Source organism: Macaca mulatta, chromosome 13 (genome assembly GCF_049350105.2).
Source record: "Macaca mulatta isolate MMU2019108-1 chromosome 13, T2T-MMU8v2.0, whole genome shotgun sequence".
Classification (NCBI taxonomy): domain Eukaryota; kingdom Metazoa; phylum Chordata; class Mammalia; order Primates; family Cercopithecidae; genus Macaca; species Macaca mulatta.
In genome coordinates, this window is record NC_133418.1 from 61,018,977 (window position 1) to 61,041,438 (window position 22,462).

A 22,462-nucleotide genomic window follows, 5' to 3' on the forward strand; every position below is an offset into this window, starting at 1 on the left:
CCTGGGCTGTGTGAAAGCCCATCACTGCTATGCTCCAGTGAGATAAAATCGTTTATTTGTATATTATCTTGTAATTTTTAAAGTACTTTCACTCCCACTAACTCATTTGGTTCTCAAATGTTTTCTTTCCTAACATACTTATATTTTATACCCATTTATAGTTGTTCATCCACCAAAACAGAAAAGCTTTATTTCTTATCAGTGTAATAGATTTCTCTTGGCTGTCTTTGCTGACACTTTTGTTTCACTCTCCTCTTTCTTCTAACATATTTTGCTCAGTTCTCCAGTACTGTGTATATATGTCCAATTCTCCTGACTTTTTACATATCTATAGTTCTTCATGTTTCTGCCTTCTGAGTCTTTATTTTCAAGTTGGTGATTTACTCTTCATCATTCTCCCTTCCCCTGAATAAGACCAATAAGCTTTTTCTTCGAAACTATAATTCACTTCTTTCCTTCCCTTAATCTTGGCTGAGGAACTCCAAAAATAATGTCATATCTCATGCAATGGTATTTGCTGCCCCTATCGAATATTTTTATTGTAGAACCGTCATTTCTTAATTAAAGAAAACATTTTGTAAGATATTTCTGTTTTATATTTACTATTAACTGGTTATACTTATTCCTTTATTTCCTGTAGACTCCTGTATGTTATTTCAATATAGTACTCCGGTTTATTATTTATTCTTTAATAAGTGTATATCTCCTTTAAGAGTAGTTTGATAATTTCTTATCATAGTTTTTAGGTCCTCAATATTTACATTCCATTGATGATCTTCTTCATTTTATCTTATGTAAATATACCCCTCTTCTCTATTTACAAATCACCTTTCTTTATAGCATGATTTGCCATTTCATCTTGGTCAGGGTGGAATTTGAAGTTTAGTCTCCAGCAGTTGCATTTTCTTCCATCTTGGAGCATAAGCCTAGTCTTTATAGCTTCAATGCCATGGTATTCCTCTTTATGTTCCATTTTTATTTTGTTGGCATCCATAGCAGCTTATGTTGCTCATTCTTGATATGTCCTAAATGCACAAATGATGTCTTGAAAGCTATAATTGCATAGCACCCTCTTTTCATTTTCCCCCATCTGTGTCTTGGATTTGGCTTGTACTTTATTGTAAGAGTGTCTACGTACCATAACACCATAAAGACCAATAGTCACATGGAGCCTTAACTATCTCCCCTCTTTCCTCATTTATTCCTAGGGAGTGGGGATTCACGTCATGTGCCCATGTAACATTTGCCTTGATTTTAGCAGTTTGTCTGGCATTTATCCTCTCTTCATAGTCTTAAAGAGAAAATCATCATTGGCTCAAGCACTAGACTTTGCTTAATCTAAACAGAACGAATATACTTCTTATCACCTTCCTTTGGTATCTTATCCTTTCTCTATCCAGTCCCTTGTCTCTTGCTTGCCTTGTACCATTGATGATATGTCTGAATTCATCTTGAGATTACAAGCTCTTTTGTAGACTAAAATCAGATTGCATTCATATTTGCTACCTTCCCTAGCCTCCTTCCAACCACAGTATCCAACAGTCTGCACAATACATTGTACATTATAATGTTCCAGCAAAAATTTGGTAAACACTATTTTTTAAATATTTATTTATTTTATGTTAATCCTTAAGCCACTTCTCACTTATTGCCATACCACTGGAACTTAGTATCTTACTTTCCTCCATTTTGCCAACTTTCCTAATAGTATTTCTGCAAACCGCATTATTATGGGTACAGGGTTACCTTGTGGGATGATGAAAATTTCTTGGGAGTAGTTAGAGGTGATAAGTTGCACAACATAATGAATATATACCAAGTGCCACTGAATTATACATTATGGTTAATAGGTTAATTAGGGTTATGTGAATTTTACCTCAATTTTTAAAACTGCACTACTATGAGTTAATAATACAAAAAAAAAAAAAAAAGACAGTTTATAACCAGTCTCATTCTTGTCTTTTTTTTTTTTTTTTTTTTGAGACGGAGTCTCACTCTGTTGCCAGGCTGGAGTACGGTGTCAGAATCTCGGCTCCCTGCAACCTCCGCCTCCTGGGTTCAAGTGATTCTCCTGCTCAGCCTCCCGAGTAGCTGGGACTACAGGCACATGCCACCACGCTCAGCTAACTTTTGTATTTTTAGTAGAGACAGGGTTTCACCATGTTGGCCAGGATGGTCTCGATCTCCTGACCTTGTGATCTGCCCACCTCGGCCTCCCAAAGTGCTGAGATTATAGGTGTGAGCCACTGTACCCGGCCTCATTCTTGTCTTTTAAGATAGTGCTTGTATTTTTTTTTTCATGTACTTGGCTATTTTACCTTTCTCCCATATATCATTGAACATAACAGCAAAAGGTGAGTCCAGCCAACTTTCTAAAGGTTGGAACTCAGCAGTGAGGACATCAACATTTAATCACTGCTTATTTTTTGGCTGTAATTCCTACTAGTAAATCATTATCTTTTCACTCTTTTAATGATACTTTCCTATTAGTGCCCATTCTTTCTTTTCTTTTTTCTCAGTACCTTTTCTTGCTCTTGAATTTAACTTTGCCTTACCACAGTGGTCATGTCATATCTCCTGCGGATGTCATAAAGAAGACAGTAAAATAAAAAAATTAGCCAGGCATGGTGGCGGGCACCTGTAATCCCAGCTACTTGGGAGGCTGAGGCAGGAGAATCACTTGAACTCGGGAGGCAGAGGTTGCAGTGAGGCGAGATCATGCCACTGCACTCCAGCCTGGGCGACAGAGCGAGACTCAGTCTCCAAAAAAAAAAAAAAGAAGAAGACAGTATTACTAGAGAACTTCAGTCATTAAGAGATTACTTGTCCCTGATAAAGGCCTGACCATTTTCACTCCTTTCCATTTTGATGGTGAGGGGTAGCAAATCAACCTCCAGAAATCGAAGGGAGAAAATTTTCCTCCCTGTGGGTTTTTGGAGTCAGATAGCCCCAGTTCAGATCCTGGCTCTGTCACATAGTAGCTGTGTGATCTTGGGTCAGTCACTTCGTAAGTCAGATTCCTCATATTAAAAAAAAATGAGAAGAACAATAGTACCTACCTCCTAAGGTCCTTGCAAGGGTTGCATCAGATAATGCATATAAATGTCCCTTGGAATTACACACTTGCCTGTGTATCAGTGTCCATGTTCACACTTACTCTTTTTCTACTTGTCTCCTAGTATCTGAAACTACTCTTTGCCTTCCTTACAACAAACACTGAGCTACTTATGCCCCTGCCTGGGGAATGGCTCTTTCGCCCATTCTCACTATGCATAAATAAATGTCAGCCAAGGAAGCACCAAGTAGAAAAATGAGCATGGACTGTATTTGATGAATTTCAGCATTATAAGAAAATAATACAGGAGCATGTGTCAGGCACAGGAAAAACAAACAACCTAATTTCTCTTTGTGATCCTTACTTTTGACTGCATTTTTTTCACTACATAAAGTAGCATAAGAAACATAACTAGTATGCAGAAATTTGGTTAAAACTGCTGTATCCCTTTAGTCTGGGGGAGAGAGTAGCCTTAAACTATAGATGAAAGTTATTCCACATGTTAAATAAGAAAATAGAAAATTGAGTTGTGCAATATTTTTGGGGTTTTTTTGTTTTGTTTCGTTTTGGCATGAAAGTAAAATCACCTGACGTGCTATCAGGAGGCAGCAGGGTTCAGAGGAAGAGCTTTGAATTGGGGATTAGGAGATGTGGATCCTGGCCCTGCCACTAACTAGATGACCTTCAACAGGCTACTTCTCCTAACTGGGGCTATGTGTTTCCTGAAAAATACAAACTGAATCCGCAACCCCTACCACCACCTATTCTGTTACTTATTTTTACTCCAAAACTCCTTTCCACAGAACAACTCCACTTCTCAGGAATTAAAAAAAATATATATATATATTTTTAATCATTTTTTGTGGTGTATTACAAAATGGTTTTAGGTTAAAAATTTTTTAGATCAGATTTAATACAGCATCTATTAACATAATTTTAATACAATCATTAATGTATAATCAGAATCCTATATTTCCTTTTGTGACAACACTGGGTTAAAAAATACTGAATCATATTATCTCCAAGTCAGTGTTTTATGTAAAAATTTTTTTTAAGAATAATTTTGTTTAGTGACATATGGCACTATGATTGATATTTACTTGGACGTTCATACTGAAGAAAATATCGTGAGTGTGGATAACGTGAAGTGGTCTCTTTGAGGGGTATAATTAACTCTTGGTCAAAAGCCATTGAAAGTGTCAGTGTATGTTCTTAGAAAATATGAATCAAAGATTCTTTTTGTTAGAAATACATAACTCTTTAGTGCTGGTCCTAAATAGCGATTGGATGAATAGTTATATGAAGAATGAGTTTATTTTAACTTCTCAAATATTTTCAGTTCATGTTCATGAGATTGTGTATTGAAAATGTCCTTGATGCCTGCTGGAAGGAATCCCTGTGGAACTCAGAGAGAAGCAGTCTGTGATGGCATGGGAATGGAGCACTGAGTGGAAGGATGCCAGTGCTAAAGTCACAAGGCCCATGTTCAAATCATGCTATTCAACTTGCAGTGGGATAACCGGGCAACTCACTTAACCTTGAGCCTCAGTCGCCTCATCTGTACAATGAGGATAATTTTATATTTACTTCCTAGGGTTATTATAAGATGTAAATAAAGTTTAGTAGATGGCATTACTTTTAAAAAGTATCACATTTGTCAAAAAGCATTTTGACAGGACAAGGGTGAGGTGATTAAGATGCCAACAAGCCTAGCGGTCAGAATTTAAGGAGACCCCTTCACTCTCAAGATCATACAAGTGCAAAATCAGCCTTGAAAGTGAGCACCTACTCAAAGTTCGAACCCAGGCTCCTCACTTCTCTCACCCTCGTCCAGGCCCTGGTGTTTGGCCAAGTAAGCTCCTTTGAATAGGAGCCATACAGCTTCAGATGTGGGTCCAGTTTCTGAAAGACCATTTTTGTTCACATACACTTAGTAGATCAGGAGCAACTTTTCCTGACAGTTTCCAAAAAATATAATGCTGCTGCTTGTATGAAACAATCTTCCTCTAACCTTTTTTCTTTCAATTCCCTTATTATGCTTCTTATATCTCTGTGTATAGTTAGATGTTACAAGATACATTAATTTTGTCTTCAGATATTCTCCTGGAGGTAGATTTCATTATGACATATTGCTAAACAATACCACGTCTGCATTATTATTTTCTGAAATTCGTAGTACTGAGGGGGAAGATCTTTTAGCTTTAGTTTCTTTAAATTGCTTGCTTTCAAAAAATAAGATTGATAGACTGCTAGCTAGACTAATAAAGGAAAAAAGAAAGAAGATCCAAAAAGCACAATCAGCAATGACAGAGGGGACACTGTCACTATTATGAGCACCCTCTATGCACACAAACTAGAAAACCTAGAAGAAATGCATAATTTCCTGGAAATATACAACTTCCCAAGACTGAACCAGGAAAAAATTGAAACTCTGAACAGACCAACAATGAGTTCTGAAATTGAATCAGTAATGAAAAGCCTACCAACCAGAAAAAGCCATGGTCAGACAGATTCACAGCTGAATTCTACCAGACTTATAAAGAAGAGTTGGTACAAATACTACTGAAACTATTCAGAAAAATAGAGGTGAAGGGACTCCTGTCTAACTCATTCTATGAGGCCAACATCATGCTGATACCAAAGCCTGGCAGAGACATAACAAATAAAGAAAAATTCAGGCCAATATCCCTGATGAGCATAGATGCAAAAATCCTCAACAAAATACTAGCAAACTGAATCCAGGAGGACATTAAAATGCTAATCCACTACGATCAAGTAGGCTTTATTCCTGGGATCCAAGGTTGTTTCAACACATGCAAATCGTTAAATGTGATTCAATACATGAACAGAACTAAAAACAAAAACTACATGATTATCTCAATAGACTCAGAAAAGGCTTTCAATAAAATTCAATATTCCTTTATGTTAAACACCCTCAACAAACTAGGCATCAAAGGAACATACCTCAAAATAATAAGAACCATCTATGACAAACCCATAGCCCATATCGTACTGAATGGGCGAAAGCTGAAAGCATCCTCCTTGAGAGCCAGAACAAAACAAGGATGCCCATTCTCACCACTCCTATTCAACATAGTACTTACTGGAAGTGTTAGCTAGAGCAGTCAGGCAATAGAAAGAAATAAAAGACATCGAAACAGGAAGAGAAGAAGTCAAACTTATCTCTTTGTAGACAGTATGCTTCTGTACCTAGAAAATGCCATAGTTTCTGCTCAGACTCTCCTAGATCTGATCAACAACTTCAGCTGTTTTAGGACATAAGATAAATATACAAAAATCAGTAGTATTTCTCTGCATCAATAACATTCAAGCTGAGAGCCAAATCAAGAACTCAATCCCATTCACCATGGCCTAGGAATACATATAGCTAACCAGGGAAATGAAAGATCTCTACAATGAGAATTACAAAACACTGCTGAAAGAAATTAGAGACAACACAAAGAAATGGAAGAACATTCCATTCTCATGGATAGGAAGAATCAATAGTGTTAAAATGGCCACACTGCCCAAAGCAATTTACAGATGCAATGCTATTCCTATCAAACTACCGATGACACTTTTTACAGAACTAGGAAAAACTATGCTAAAATTCATATGGAATGAAAGAAGACTAGACAAAGGCAATCCTAAGCAAAAAGAACAAAGCCAGAAGCATCACGCTACCCGACCTCAAACTGCACTAGAGGGCTACAGTAACCCAAACAGCATAATATTGGTACAGAAACAGTCATATAGACCAATGGAACAGGTTAGAGAACCCAGAAATAAAGCCACATACCTACAACTGTCTAATCTTCAACAAGTTAAACAAAAACACGCAACGGGAAAAGGACTGCCTATTCAATAAATGGTGCTGGCATAACTGGCTAGCCATATGTGGAAGACTGAAACTGGACCACTTCCTTTCACCATATACAAAAATCAACTCGAGGTATCAAAGACTTAAACGTAAAACCTAAAACTATAAAAACCCTAAAAGAAAACCTAGGAAATATTAATACTATTCTGGACATATACCCTCGCAAAGATTTCATGATGAAGCCCCCGAAAGCAATTGCAACAAAAACAAAAATTGACAAGTGGGACTTAATTAAGCTAAAGAGCTTCTGCACAGCAAGAGAAACTATCACTGGAGTAAGCAGACAGTTTACAGAATGGGAGAAAATATTTGCAAACTATGCATCCAATAAAGGTCTAATATCCAGACTCTATAAGAAACTTAAAAAAATTAACAAACTAAAAGAAAACCCATAAAATTAGCAAATAACATGAATAGCCACTTCTCAAAAGAAGGCATACACGCAGCCAACAAGCATATGAAAAAATGCTCAACATCACCAATCATCAGAGAAATTTAAATCAAAACCACAATGAGATACCATCTCATACCAGTCAGAATGGTTATTATTAAAAAGTCAAAAAATAACAGATGCTGGCTAGGTTGTGGAGAAAAGTTAACACCTACACACTGTTGGTGGGAGTGTAAATTAGTTCAGCCACTGTGGAAAGCAGTTTGGAGATTTCTCAAAGAACTTAAAACAGAGCTACCATTTGACTCTGCAATCCCACTACTAGGTATATACCCAAAGGAATAAATCTTTCTACTGTGAAGACACATGCATGTATATGTTCATTGCAGCACTATTCACAATAGCAAAGACATGGAATCAACCTAAATGCCCATCAATGGTGGACTGGATAAAGAAAATGTGGCACATATACACCATGGAATACTATGCAGCCATAAAAAAGAATGAAATTATGCCCTTTGCAGCAACATGGATGCAGCTGTAGGCCATTATCCTAAGCAAATTAATGCAGAAACAGAAAACCAAATACCACATGTTCATACTTATAAGTGGGAGCTATATTGAGTATACATGGACACTAAGGGAACAACAGACATGGGGGCCTACTTGAGGGTGAAAGGGTGGGAGGAGGCTGAAGATCAAATAACTACCTATCGGGTACTGTGCTCATTACCTGAGTAATGAAATAATCTATACACCAAAACCTTGTGACACACAATTTCCCCAGGTAACAAACCTGCACATGTCTGCTCTGAACCTAAAATAAAAGTTGGAAAGAAAAAAAACTGCCTGCTTTTAAGGTAGAAGCCATTTACTTGCCAAGTAAAAAGATGTCACAGGTTATCATTTTTAAAAATCCCAGAGGAGAATGGATATGAAAGCAGTTCTTCCAGGCTCAGAGCCAGAGTTCAAGAAACAAATATGAGTTGCTCCTCTGTACAAACAGATTTTTTAAGAGTTGTTCACATGCCCACATGTGCTGGCAGAGGTGGGCTTTTCAGGGTAACAGTTCAGTGACAAACCTTTCAATGAGTTATTTAAACAAGAGAGGCTAGTGTTACTAGTTACAGTTTCAGAGCTTTCTAAATTGCTTGCTAGTAGAATTTTAAACTTTGTTGCCCACTTTTCCATTTGGGTTTCCTCATGCTGCTGTTAAAATGTTTGACTCACTCTTAAATTTTGCTTTATGATGCCCCATACTTGTCTTTTAAATCTTTGCAGATACCCAGGTTTTATATCCTGAAATTTTAAATTTGTCTCTGATGCTCCCATAAGCATTGGTGTGATTTTATTAGTGATATTTTGAAACTAAATCTGTCAGAGATGAATTATGATTTTTTAAAAGAAAAGACTATTTAGGTCAGGCTCAATGACTAGCAAAATCCATAGAAGCAGGAGAACTGGCAAGTAGGTTCCTCAGAAAATGTGATCAACAGTGTAAGTATTGATGAAATTCTTTCAAAGACTGCATTTTTTGCCCTTCAGTAGTTTAGAAGATGGAAAAAAAAAAAAGGCTGAAGACCATTTTTTAAGTCTATTAGTTTAATGGAAACTTAGGACATAGATGAAATGTGGTACTTTTAGCCCATTTTTGTTCTGTTGTTAAAGGTAGATATATATATGGGTAAGAATTGCAGCATAGCAATGAACAACTATTTATCTACATCAAACATCAAACTAAATATTTATCATTCCGGCATTTTCCTTTACTACTCAGCATTCTGCATGTTTTGGTTTATAAATTCTCTCTCATACAAACTGCTCAAATTGGGCAGGACATAGCTATATGCTAGATGTGTAAGTTGTTAGTTAAAGATGAAAAAATTTCAAATTGAAACTTAGGTAGCAAATCTGCTGAAATGGGTATGAAAGCAGTTCTTCCAGGCCCAGAGCCAGAGTTCACGATGAGTTGCCCCTCTGTACAGATTTTTCAAGAGTTGTGTAATACCACACAAATTTATCAGAGGTTTAAAATGGACAATGTCCTGGATGTGAAAGTTACGGGAAATTTTTCTTCTCCTTTTTTTTTAACTTTGGCAAATTTTCAAAATAAGAATGTCATTTAGTAAGGATTTATAATGCATGTTGCCTCAGCTTTGTTGGAGGTGTGCTAAGATCTCAGTGGTGCTGCAAACCAGCATTGGGTGGGGCCAGAGGTGTCACGCATCAGCAGTTTCAGTTGTTGGGGGAAAGGTAAACTTGAGTACTGTCCAGACTGGCATTAATATATATTTACTTGTCCATAATTCAACAACTATCTGTAGAACACCAACTATGTGCAAAGCATCATGTGAGGGGTTAGGCAGCCACTGATGAGCTCCAATATGGAGATTCTGTTCTGGGAGAATTCTTTAGATGGCATTATGATAATTTCTACAAAGAAATTATAAGATTCTAAAAGAGCTTGTAATAGCAGAATCTGACCAGGGAAAAGGGCAGAGAGACACTGGATGGTGACGGTGAAGAAGTGACATATACTTTGAAATCTGAAGAGTAAGCAGAAAATTAGCCAAATATGAGGGTAAGAAAAAGTGAGCATTCTAAGTAGGGGGAATGGCTTGTGGGAAGGCCCAGAAATAGGAAAAAGAGTGTCAAGGCTAAAAAATTGAAAGGCCATTATGGCTGGAGCCAGCAGAATGAGAAAGTTACTGGTTATGAGATTTTAAAAATTTATTTATGTGTTTTTTAAAAAGACTCTCTGACTGCTCTATGGAGTGAGACTAGAAGGGGTAAGAGAGGTACAGGGAGGAGGAGGCTATTGCAGTGGTCCAAGTGGGAAAGATGGTGGTCTGTGTGGCAGTTGGGGCATCAGGCTTGGGGCATAATAGACAAGTTCCAGAGATAACACAGGAGATAGAGTTGACAAGAATTGCTGCCTGGTTGGTTATGGGAAGTTGTCAAGAATGACTTCCATCAGCTGGCATATACAACAGTCAGAGCACCTCCCCTCATGACACCCCTCTGAAGTGGACAGATCAAGAACACTCACTGTCATTTTGTAGATTTGCAAAGAAATAAATCAAACAATTGAGTGGTAGCCCCATTTATACAGTCATGACAATTCTCCTTGACTTGTGTATCTAAATCAGTGTTTGAATTGTGAAAACAAAAGTTGTCAGTGTAGGTTCTGCCTTGTATAAGGAAGCCTGTTAAAGAACTGTTGCTCGCTTCAGAGTTTTCTATTCAAATGTCCCTATTAACACTTGAAATGTCAGATGAGGTATTGCTTTGCTATTGACATTTCAGGCTCCAGGTTAATGACTATTTGTCAGGTATGGCAACATACTCAGAGAGCTGCTAGCTGTTTCTGACTGGGGGAATTTGGCTTAAAAATGTATAAGGTAATTTAGATGCTCCATTCTTGACATTCATTTCAGTGGACTGTGTTAATACTTAGTTTCTTGTTCTGATGATTTTATTTCTCCTCTGTATTGTTTCTGTTTAACTGCCATATGAGTGACTGCCATTCCTGGCAGGAATTCCCAAAGAACGAGACAATATGTATATGCAGAGATCACAGGAATGTTGTTTGTGTTCAGAAGTTCAGCTTTTATTTTTTCAGATATCACCTCAACCTAGGGGTCAATGGAAAGAGACACATTAGACTTATAATATTATTTTCTATGTAGGAAAAAAAATCAATGGGGAGGGTAAGTGGAAATTTGGCAGAGCACCAGGTAAGCCATGGCAGCTCTTAATCATGCTACAAAACTAGCTAAGGCTTCTGCCTTGAGAATTGATTATTTTAAATTGAGGATAGTATATCTCAATTCTATTTAGCTTTTTGTTTTGTTTTTTGTTTGTTTGTCTGTTTTTTTGAGATGGAGTCTCACTCTGTCGCCTAGGCTGGAGTACAGTGGTACAATCTCGGCTCACCGCAACCTCTGCTTCCCAGGATCGAGCAATTCTTCTGCCTCAGCCTCCCGAGTAGCTGGGACTACAGGCGCACACCGCCATGTCTGGCTAAAATTTTTGTATTTTAGTAGAGGTGGGGTTTCGCCGTGTATCCAGGCTGGTCTCGAACTTCTGAGCTCAGGCAATCCACCCGCCTCAGCCTCCCAAAGTGCTAGGATTACAGGTGTAAGCCATCGTGCCAGGCCTATTTAGCAATTTTTAAACTAGGGCTTTATTTGTTGTTTTCTGGGGATTTTTTGTTCTTTAGTAATGATACAAATATTATAAAAGATTCAGAATACCAAAAAGAAGAAAAAGGTAAATTACCCATCTACCCCAGAGGCAACCACTGTTCATAGTTTCTTGGGTATCCAGGTATTTTCTGTGCATATATAAGTAGAGATAGATGATTGCTATATAAATACCAGTGTAATATAGGTAACATTCCACATCTTGTTTTTTTCGCTCAGAAAGGCTAATTTCTAAGGCTAATTAAGGTTAATTTCTGCATTTGATTTTCTAGCCTAGTATATGGTAAACTTTTATAAATTTTTATAACTTATAAACTTTCACAAATTATAAGCCTTGTGATTTATAAACTTTTATAAATATTTCATTATGCTCTGAAACACTTCATACACTCAGAAAGAATGTATGGGAACATACATTCTTGGAAACAAGTTGTCTCTCTCTCCACACAGCGCACCTGCCACACATTTTTTAAATCAAACTTGTTAATTGTATTGAACAAATATTCTGTATCTGCCTAATTTTTGGTCACTTTGTCTATCAGTTTCTGACAAAGTGATGTTAAAATCTCTCACTATGATTGTCATGCCAGTTATTCTACGTTTCTACATCAGATCCATTCTCAGCCTTTCTCTACCCACCTCTTTTGCCCTCTGATTTTCAGCTAGGTTTTGTTGATGGGCTTGGTACCATCAAATCAGAGAGCAGACAGAAAAATAAGTCAGGGGATTTAACCTCTCTACTGTCACTTGCCCTGTCCCACATTCCCTCCCTGCACCACCCAGGTTCTGGCTGCCATCCTCTATGGCTGTAACTGATTCTGAGTAGCCCCTCCTCCACATTCCCAGTTCTCTCTGGCTCCAGTAATACTGTCCCCACCTCTTGTACTCTCATGCCTGAGGGAGTAATGTCATGCCACTCTTGCTAGTTGTTTGGTCCCTCATAGTCCCTCTTGTTCCTTCAACCTATACCCCTCTGTAAATAGTCCGTTCATTACATTATCTTCAGTTAAATCTCTTAAGCTTGATAACTGTTTCCTTGTCAAGACACTTGACTAAATTTTCCAGATCTTCTTTTAAGTCTGTTCATTTTTATTTGTAAATTTCAAGGCTATATTGGTAAGTACCCATATAATTATGATTAATGTATCTCCTTTGTGGATTTCTCCATATATATATATATATATATATTTTTTTTTTTTTTTTTTCTTTTTTTCGAGAATGGAGTCTCGCTCGATCGCCCAGGCTGAAGTGCGGTGGCCGGATCTCAGCTCACTGCAAGCTCCGCCTCCCGGGTTCACGCCATTCTCCTGCCTCAGCCTCCCGAGTAGCTGGGACTACAGGCGCCAGCCACCTCGCCCAGATAGTTTTTTGTATTTTTTAGTAGAGACGGGGTTTCACCGTGTTAGCCAGGATGGTCTCGATCTCCTGACCTCGTGATCCGCCTGTCTCGGCCTCCCAAAGTGCTGGGATTACAGGCTTGAGCCACCGCGCCCGGCTCCTTTTATATATTAATTGTTTTTTAAATATTATTTATCTAATAGTAACTGATAAGCCAGTCTTCTTTTGGTTTGTATTTACCCAACATAGTTGAGTTTTTTTCATCTTTTGTTTTTCAACCTTTCTGTATTTTTTTGAAGTATTTTTTTGAAGCATCTTTTAGAAAGTTTACAAACTTCTGCATAGCAAAAGAAATGATCAGTAAAGTAAACAGACAACCTACAGAATGGGAGAAAATATTTGCAAAGAATGTATTCAACAAATGGCTAATATATAGAATCTACAAGGAACTCAAATAACTCAAAAAGGAAAAAACAACCCCATTAAAAAGTGGGCAAAGGACATGAATAGACATTTCTCAAAAGAACACATACAAGTAGCCAACAAACAGGAAAAAAATGCTCTGCATCACTAATCGTCAGAGAAATGCAAATTAACACCACCATGAATACCGTCGTACACCAGTCAGAATGGCTATTAATAAAAAGTTTAAAAGCAACAGATGTTGGCAAGGATGTGGAAAAAAGGGAACACTTATACATTGTTGGTAAGAACATAAATTAGTAAAACCACTAAGGAAAATAGTACGGAGATTTCTCAAATAACTAAAGATAGAACTACCCCTTGATCCAGCAATCTCACTACTGGCTATCTACCCAAAAGAAAAGAAATCATTATATAAAAAAGATATTTGCACCCTTATGTTTATTGAAGCAATATTTACAATAAGATATGGAATCAACCTAAGCAGTGTCCATGAGTGGATGATTGGAGAAAGAAAATGTGAGATATATATATCATATCATACATATATCATATATATGGGATAACTATTCATCGTTTAATGTTTTAATATATATTTTTACCTCAAATGTATTTTCAGTGCCTCAGCTACAATTTAATCTTAAGTCTTCAAAGGCCTCCTGAAATAAAAAAAAGAAGTACACTTTCTTTTTAAGCTTTTTTTACTTTCTGGTAGTCAGTTTCCCCCACAGTCTTCAGTTTTACCCTTAGAATTCACAAACTTCATCAGACCATCTGTGCTCATGGACTTGGACCTCTCTAGAGGGAAGCCTCGGGCTCGCGTCCAGATGCACTGTGCCAGTATACCCGCTGCTTGTGACACCCCAAATAGGACTATGTAGTAATTCGTTGCCATCATACCATAGTACTGGAGCAACACCCCACTGTGAGCATCAACATTGGGCCAAGGATTCTTGGCCTTGCCCTGCTCTAAGAGGATATTGGACAAAATCTTGTACAGCTGAGCAGTCAGCTTAACATGGGATCACTAGGCAGGTGTTTCAGAGCAAACTCTCACTGACAGGTATTCCATGAATCAGTCTTCCTTAGAAGACTGCATGACCAGAGCCTGGGACAACCTGTCCTGAGTTTGTTCCAGATGTATTCTCTTAAATGCTCATCTGACACAACTTTGCCACCCTTAATTATTTTCCACCTTTAGTTTTTGGCAGCAGTCTCTGGCATTCAGGGATACTATGGCCTTAAAAAAACAGATACTATAATCAGGATCAAGAACTGACGTTTCATATACCAATCCTTGGTGCTTCTCATGCCATCGTTTTTCATGTTCACAGTGATTTGGCCTGACACCATCTTGCCATGTTGCTGCCTGAAGGTTTTAATTCTGGCCTGCTTCTTACGCATCAGGTCAGCCAGTATATCTTTCAAATTCATGGAGGAAGCAGTGGCATGCTGGACAGCAAGAATACAAAAAGATTCATTCTTCATTCCCAAGAGCAAAGTGGCAACAATGAGTAATGACATGGCAGGTGAACTCCAGGATATGGTGGAGACAGGAGGTAAAAGAGCTGCCTCAGGAATAGGAACCACCACCACCTCTCCAGAGGTCATACCGATGAAGTGGACAAGGTTGAAGGAGGCACTTCACAATATATTTATTTTATATTAACTGAACTTCCAAATGTGGGCAGCCTAGTGCTGTACATGTAGCACTGAATTCCTAATAAAGTACTCCTAACGTCAGTTCTGCTACTGATTGGCTGTGTAGTAGTAAGTAAACTATTTGTTGTTTCTTTGTCTCCCTCGATCCTTTGGCTTTTAACTAGTAAATTATAAATGTAGCACAAGAGTTCTGGTCAGATGAGTCTTTAATATTTAATTTGAGGAATTCCTGGCTCCAGGGCCAGTTTTTATTTTCTAATGAAGTCCTCATGGGGCAGTGCATCAATACCATCTCCTCCTTCCTCCCTGTCCTCCCGTCAGCCCCACAATGCACACCCCAGCCTCTTCCAAACAAGGGTTTTTCTGTGACCCTATGTAAAACGATAGCAACTAGAAACAAAATGGGTGGACAACTCATGCATTCTATTATTTTTGCATATTTATTTAAGAGCACTTACACTTCCTTTCAAAAGTTGGGCTCCCCCATCATAGAGATTACTTCCGAGGACAATAAAGAGGTGTAAAATAATGACAAAAATGCCACAAAAATGATCAAATAGATTTGTGAGAAAAAAGTTAAGAATTAAGCCAGAGAATGAAAAACTTATGTGGGGTAGGGAAGAGCTTACTGCAATAGTGACTTTGATCCTTGCCCTCACTAAGGTCAGGACAATAAGAAAGTAATCATGAAGGAATTAATTATAAAGTAATCATGAAGGAATTAATTATATTAGATACAGGCAGAGAGGTCTATTAAGATATTAGAAAGAAAGTTGTCCTTTCTGTCCTGATCTGTTACAGCTTTCCCAGAGTCAGAGAAGTGGACTGTCCCTTCAGAGCTCATCAAGTCCACCAGCTTCCCAGAGAAATGCTTACTAACCCGAGTCTTAAAAACATCTCCTGAAGAAACATTATACTCTCCTTTAGTGTCTTATTTTGATGTCTTTTAATTCTTGCAGCAAGAACACATTAATGCCAAATAGAAACCCCTCTGCAGTTAAGCACATTTCCTCTTTCCTCTGGGAAGGAAGGACAGAAGATCACCAGCCTCCACTGCATGTGACATCCCTCACTAAATTCCTCTACGATGTCATTCTTTTCTCTCTTTATTTCCCTAGCCCTCACTGGGTCTAGGTCCCAAAACCTTAATTATTGTTCTTACCTCTCTGATTTTATGATGAATGGCAATCCTGACACCTCCTGACACTGAGAAGTAGAGAATTCTTGACTTTATCTTTGTATTAAAAATTTAAATGCAATGGAATATATGAGCAGAAATAAGCTATTTTTCTTCTGCAGATCACCAGTTGCAAGATTCTTTTCATAAAAACAAGTGTATCATTTTTCTATTGAAAGTACATTTTTTTGTGAATCATGAAAAACTTAATCTCAAGCTCTGTAGCTGTCAGAGAAATGAATGGCTCTTCTATTTTGAAATGGCTGTCAACACATACGAGGACTGGGTAATGTTTCTTTTTGGTGAACTGTCAGGCTTCTCTTTATGAAGCTGGCATGTTACAGGTAGCTAAAGTAGCTTCTCATTGTCAGGAGTTGGTACAAACAGTTGTTTCTCTACCCATGGCTTATAGCCCTCTTGCCTAAGGCCGAAGGGTATTCTGAGTTGCATCATACTTAATTCAGAGAATTGAACAAAGTGCTGTTTTACATTTATTTTCAAATTATTTTATTGAGGCAAAATTTGCATAACATAAAATTAACCACTTTAAGGTGAAAAACTCAGAGGCATTTAGTATATTCACAATATTTTGCAACTACCATGTATATCAAATTCCAAAATATTTTATCACCCCATGAAGAAAATCCATACCCACTTACCACAAGGCCCTAGAAACCATCTATCTGCTTTCTATCTCTATGAATTTACCCATTCAGGATACTTCATGTAAATGGAATCATCCCATATGTGACCTTTGTGTCTGGCCTCTTTCCACTTAGCCTAACGTTTTCAAGGTTCATCCATGTCACAGCATTCTCTTTTTATGACTGAAAAATATTAAATCGTATGCATATACCACAAGTGGTTTATTCATTCATCTACTGATGGACACTTGGGTTGTTGCCACCTTTGACTATTATGAATTGTGCTGCTATGAACATTTGTGTACTATTATTTATTTGTTGTTCGTTAGTTAGTTAGTTTGTTTGTTTCGAGACAGAGTCTCACTCTGTCACCCAGGCTGGAGTGCAGTGGTGCAATCTCGGCTCACTGCAACCTCTGCCTCCGGGTTCAAGCCATTCTCCTGCCTCAGCCTCCCAAGTAGCTGGGACTACAGGTACGTGCCACCACGCCCAGCTAATTTTTTGTATTTTTAGTAGAGGCGGGGTTTCACTATATTACCCAGGATGGTCTTTTTTTTTTTTTTTTTTTTTTTTTTTGAGACGGAGTCTCGCTCTGTCGCCCAGGCTGGAGTGCAGTGGCCGGATCTCAGCTCACTGCAAGCTCCGCCTCCCAGGTTCACGCCATTCTCCCGCCTCAGCCTCCCGAGTAGCTGGGACTACAGGCGCCCGCCCCTTCGCCTGGCTAGTTTTTTGTATTTTTTTAGTGGAGACGGGGTTTCACCGTGTTAGCCAGGATGGTCTCGATCTCCTGACCTCGTGATCCACCCGTCTCGGCCTCCCAAAGTGCCAGGATGGTCTTGATCTCCTGACCTCGTAATCCTCCTGCCTCAGCCTCCCAAAGTGCTGGTATTTATTTGAATACCTGTTTTCAGTTCTTATGACTGGAATTGCTGGGTTGTATAGCAATTTTATGTTTTACCCTTTTAGGAATTGCCAAATTACTTTTCTATATTTATTTTTGAAAGAGAAAACCCACAGCATTAATGAAATGAACTTGTCTTATAAGGGAGGTATAGTTCCCTGAACCTGAGGAGGATTTTCTGAAGAATAAAAGGAAGGCCAGGTGCAGTGGCTCAAGCCTGTAATCCCAGCACTTTGGGAGGACAAGGTGGGTGGATCACCTGAGGTCAGGAGTTTGAGACCAGCCTGGCCAGCTGGCCAAGATGGTGAAACCCCATCTCTACTAAAAATATTTTTAACAGTTAGCCAGGCATGGCTGTGGGCACCAGTAATCCCAGCTACTTGGGAGGCTCAGGCAGGAGACTCACTTGAACCTGGGAGGCAGAGGTTGCAGTGAGCCAAGATGGCACCACTGCACTCTAGCCTGGGCAACAACAGCGAAACTCCGTCTTAAAAAAAAAAAAAAAAAAAAAAAAGAATAAAAAGATACATACTTGTTGGCAGCAAAGATATTTTAGCTGACTGTCCTCTGCTGCTGGACAGACAGGACCAAAATATACTTGAACAACAACAATGACAATAACCACAATCTCTGTAAATAGCAGGGGAAGGAATCTCAAATTAGCCCCAGAACCCAGTTACGTTTTTGCCATGTTGTTTCTCTGAGATGCTTCAATCAGTACAATCGATTGCCCTTTGGCTATGTTCCTACTATAATTAACCTCAAACCTAATGATGAGAATTGGTTTAAATGAAGAAGTCAATTCTGATGAGGTATATTCTAAGGAAAACCCAAAAAACATTCTAAGGTTGGCAGAAGTCAGGTTTGTGCCCCTTTCTTCTTGTCAGTATAAGTATCTACCCTTTGAGTGTTTGACTAATGTTAGCAAATTAATTACCATTTAATTATATTGTAGAAAGACATCTACCTATTTTCCAGAAGCTGCTACACTGTTATGGGTAAACTGGTATGAAGATTAATCTAATTTGCCTGTTGTAGAAATAGGCTGGACTTTAAAAAATTCATGCCTTATGTTCAGTTTTCAGAATGTCCCCATAGACATTGCCTTTTATGACATTGCTATTGAAGATGTAGTAGAGGCCTGAATGATACCCATCCTACAGTGCCAGTGAAAAGCTGCAGGAGACAATTCACCATTCCTATCCCTCTTTGCTTGATAAAGCTGTGCTGGTCATAAAATGAACTTGTCTTGGTAAGGGAGGTACAGCCCTCAAAACCTGAGGAGGATTTTCTGAAGAATAAAAGGACCCAAAGGGGTGTGTATGGAATGGAGGTGTGCTATTGGATTAAAACTATAACAGGGTCAAAATAGAAACATTAGAAACAAAGACCTCCCTTTCTTGAAGGTTTTGTTCAAGTCAGTATAATTGAGATAATATGCCCACATAATGCACCCAGAAAATGAGCTCATCCGTTGTGGATCCTGCTGTGTTATAATTCAGAATTACTCCTCAAAATTACAAAGCTGTTACAGTCTGAGTGGCAAGGTTGCCAGAGAATGAATCCTCAGAGAACCCTGGCTAGCCCAAGTCAGAGGAACCACTCCTTGGCTGCTAATCCACTGTGTCTATAATAGTTCCCTGACATTATGCTGCCTGAGTCACATGCTTTTGGAGAAGATGACATCAGGTTTAAGTAGAAAGGTCAAAAGAGGACAGGGAGGCAGGGCAAGTTGGTGCTAGGCAGATGAACCCTCAATCAGATGTCTTAGAAACAGATTAAGGTGAACACACTACAGGGGGTCTCACTGTCTTCACACAGAAAACGACTTCTCCTTGAGGAGGGCTCACAAATTCCTGAGAGTAATGATTATGCCTGTGGAGAAACAAAATGTCCCTGAAGTGGAATTTTTGAACCCACTTATATATAATAGGTCGTGGCAGACAGGAGAAAGTCTGACACTGCAGGCTTCAAACATATTCAGGAAGATGTAGTTCATAGAACAGTTCAATTAAAACCTTAAGTCTCAATCTCTCCTTATCCCAGGTTATCACTTTAAGATATTAGGCTAGTTAGATCTCTAAAGTTTGATTAACATTTTCCAAGGACAGGAGAAATTATTCTTGGTATGGGAGTTGATATTCCTCTTTCAATAATTTATCTCCTTGAGCTATTACAAAACACTGAATATATTGTTACTTTTGATATTTTCAAAAAATCTTGGAAAATGCATCTGATGCAAATTGGTAACTCACAGCAGTATTTTTGGATAATACCTGGGTTCACTGTCCACATGAGCTGAGCCCAAGCTCCACATTATATTGTGGAGGTTGTCAGGCGATATCCTTTCAGCTGGCACACCGGGCCCTTCCTTTTCTCACCGGAGCAGAGAACAAGTTTTTGGTAAACGTGCAGGCTCATATGACTAATGAGACTTGGTTTGGCCCCTAATGAGATTCTAAGTCCCATTACACCAAAATAGAAATCAGAGCATCACATCAACCTTCAGAGCATCACATCAACCTTCAGAGCATCACATCAACCTTGTGAAAGCCCCAAGAACTATTCCTGTCTCTAATATAGGGAGAATGAATTGCACAACCTCAATTTTTAAAAAATCCTTAAATGTTTCCATACTCACCAAATCCTGCATTCTGATCCCAGCAGCAGTAACAAGGGAGTTTGTGGGAGGGCTCAGTTTCTCCAGTATCAACCCAAAAGGTCAAGAATGTGTTTCAGCTCCCGTCAGGAAAGTACTATCAATTTATCACACATAAGGTTAACCTAACCCCTTAGAAGCTATCTCTGTGTTGTTTGTTTGTCTGTTCATTTTAAGAAATGTGTCTTGCTCTGTCACCCAGGCTGGAGCACAATGGCACCATCACAGCTCACTGCAGCCTCGACCTTCCGAGCTCAAGGGATCTTCCCACTTTATCCTCCCAAGAAGCTAGGACAGTTGCACACCACCAGACCCAACTAATTTTGTTTTGTTTTGTTTTTTAGATAGATGGGGTCTCACTATGTTGTCCAGGCTGATCTTGAACTCCTGGGCTGAAGCAATCCTCCAACTTTGGCCTCCCAAAGTTCTGGGATTATAGGCATGAGCCACTGTGCTTGGCCTAGAAGCTATTTCTGTAACCCATTTATTCCCAGATTCCCAGTCTATGACTACAATGGAAAGTATCCCAAAAGCAACAGCAGCAAAAGCCAAAATTGACAAATGGGATCTCATTAAACTAAAGAGCTTCTGCACAGCAAAAGAAACTACCATCAGAGTGAACAGGCAACCTACAGAATGGGAGAAAATTTTTGCAATCTACTCATCTGACAAAGGGCTAATATCCAGAACCTACAAAGAACTCCAACAAATTTACAAGAAAAAAACAAACAACCCCATCAAAAAGTGGGCAAAGGGTATGAACAGACATTTCTCAAAAGAAGACATTCATACAGCCAACAGACACATGAAAAAATGCTCATCATCACTGGCCATCAGAGAAATGCAAATCAAAACCACAATGAGATACCATCTCACACCAGTCAGAATGGCGATCATTAAAAAGTCAGGAAACAACAGGTGCTGGAGAGGATGTGGAGAAATAGGAACACTTTTACACTGTTGGTGGGATTGTAAACTAGTTCAACCATTATGGAAAACAGTATGGCGATTCCCAAGGATCTAGAACTAGATGTACCATATGACCCAGCCATCCCATTACTGGGTATATACCCAAAGGATTATAAATCATGCTGCTATAAAGGCACATGCACACGTATGTTTATTGCGGCACTATTCACAATAGCAAAGACTTGGAATCAACCCAAATGTCCATCAGTGACGGACTGGATTAAGAAAATGTGGCACATATACACCATGGAATACTATGCAGCCATAAAATAGGATGAGTTTGTGTCCTTTGTAGGGACATGGATGCAGCTGGAAACCATTCTTAGCAAACTATCACAAGAACAGAAAACCAAACACCGCATGTTCTCACTCATAGGTGGGAACTGAACAATGAGATCACTTGGACTTGGGAAGGGGAACATCACACACTGGGGCCTATCATGGGGAGGGGGGCGGGGGGAGGGATTGCATTGGGAGTTATACCTGATGTAAATGATGTGTTGATGGGTGCTGACGAGTTGATGGGTGCAGCATAGCAACATGGCACAAGTATACATATGTAACAAACCTGCACGTTATGCACATGTACCCTAGAACTTAAAGTATTATAATAATAATAATAATAATAATAATAATAATAATAATAAAAGAAAGTATCCTTCCATTTCATACCAAAAATATTACAGTATTCTCTCCTACGAACCCACTTGCTGGAAATTCACCTCTCTCAAAGTGGTTTCAACTATATGTGAAACTTTACTGGTGCTACCTTATATTTGCTCTAAAGCAGAGCTCTCCCATGCTTCCTCTCTCACTTTTTCAACTCATTGTTTTGACCTTCAGGAGAGTTCTGCTATCATGTTCTCATATCTACCCACTGAAGCCCACTGTTATCCCGACTTCAGCCTCAGGAAAGATAAACTTTTTCCTTTGGTCCAAAGAAAACATCCTGATAATGATTCCTGCTTTTTGGTGGGGCTAGGATGAAGATGTAATACCTTTTGGGCCTAGGGGTTATTTACCTGGAGCTTCTTATCAAAATATGCTGGTTGTTTCCTTCTCTGAACTGCTGTTGTCCCTGTTGCCACTCTGACAAAAATAGAAGCTTGATGTTGCAGCTTCCCTGGGCACAGCTTACTCTCAGCATGAGCCTACTTT

At 38.8% G+C, this 22,462-nt stretch overlaps 1 long non-coding RNA gene across 3 annotated transcripts in view; it reads left to right on the forward strand.

Annotated features, from left to right (window-relative positions):
- LOC106992985 (uncharacterized) overlaps positions 1–22,462 on the forward strand; it is a 143,969-nt gene that overhangs the window by 111,235 nt on the left and 10,272 nt on the right. Inside the window, exon 4 of one of the 3 annotated variants that reach the window (XR_013402763.1) lies at positions 20,680–21,982. The exons of 1 other annotated variant lie outside the window; for it this stretch is intronic. This is a non-coding gene — a long non-coding RNA (uncharacterized LOC106992985). Of the gene's footprint in view, positions 1–14,626; positions 15,032–20,679; positions 21,983–22,462 lie in introns of those variants that run through there. One more of the 3 variants, XR_013402761.1, reaches the window with a different exon arrangement.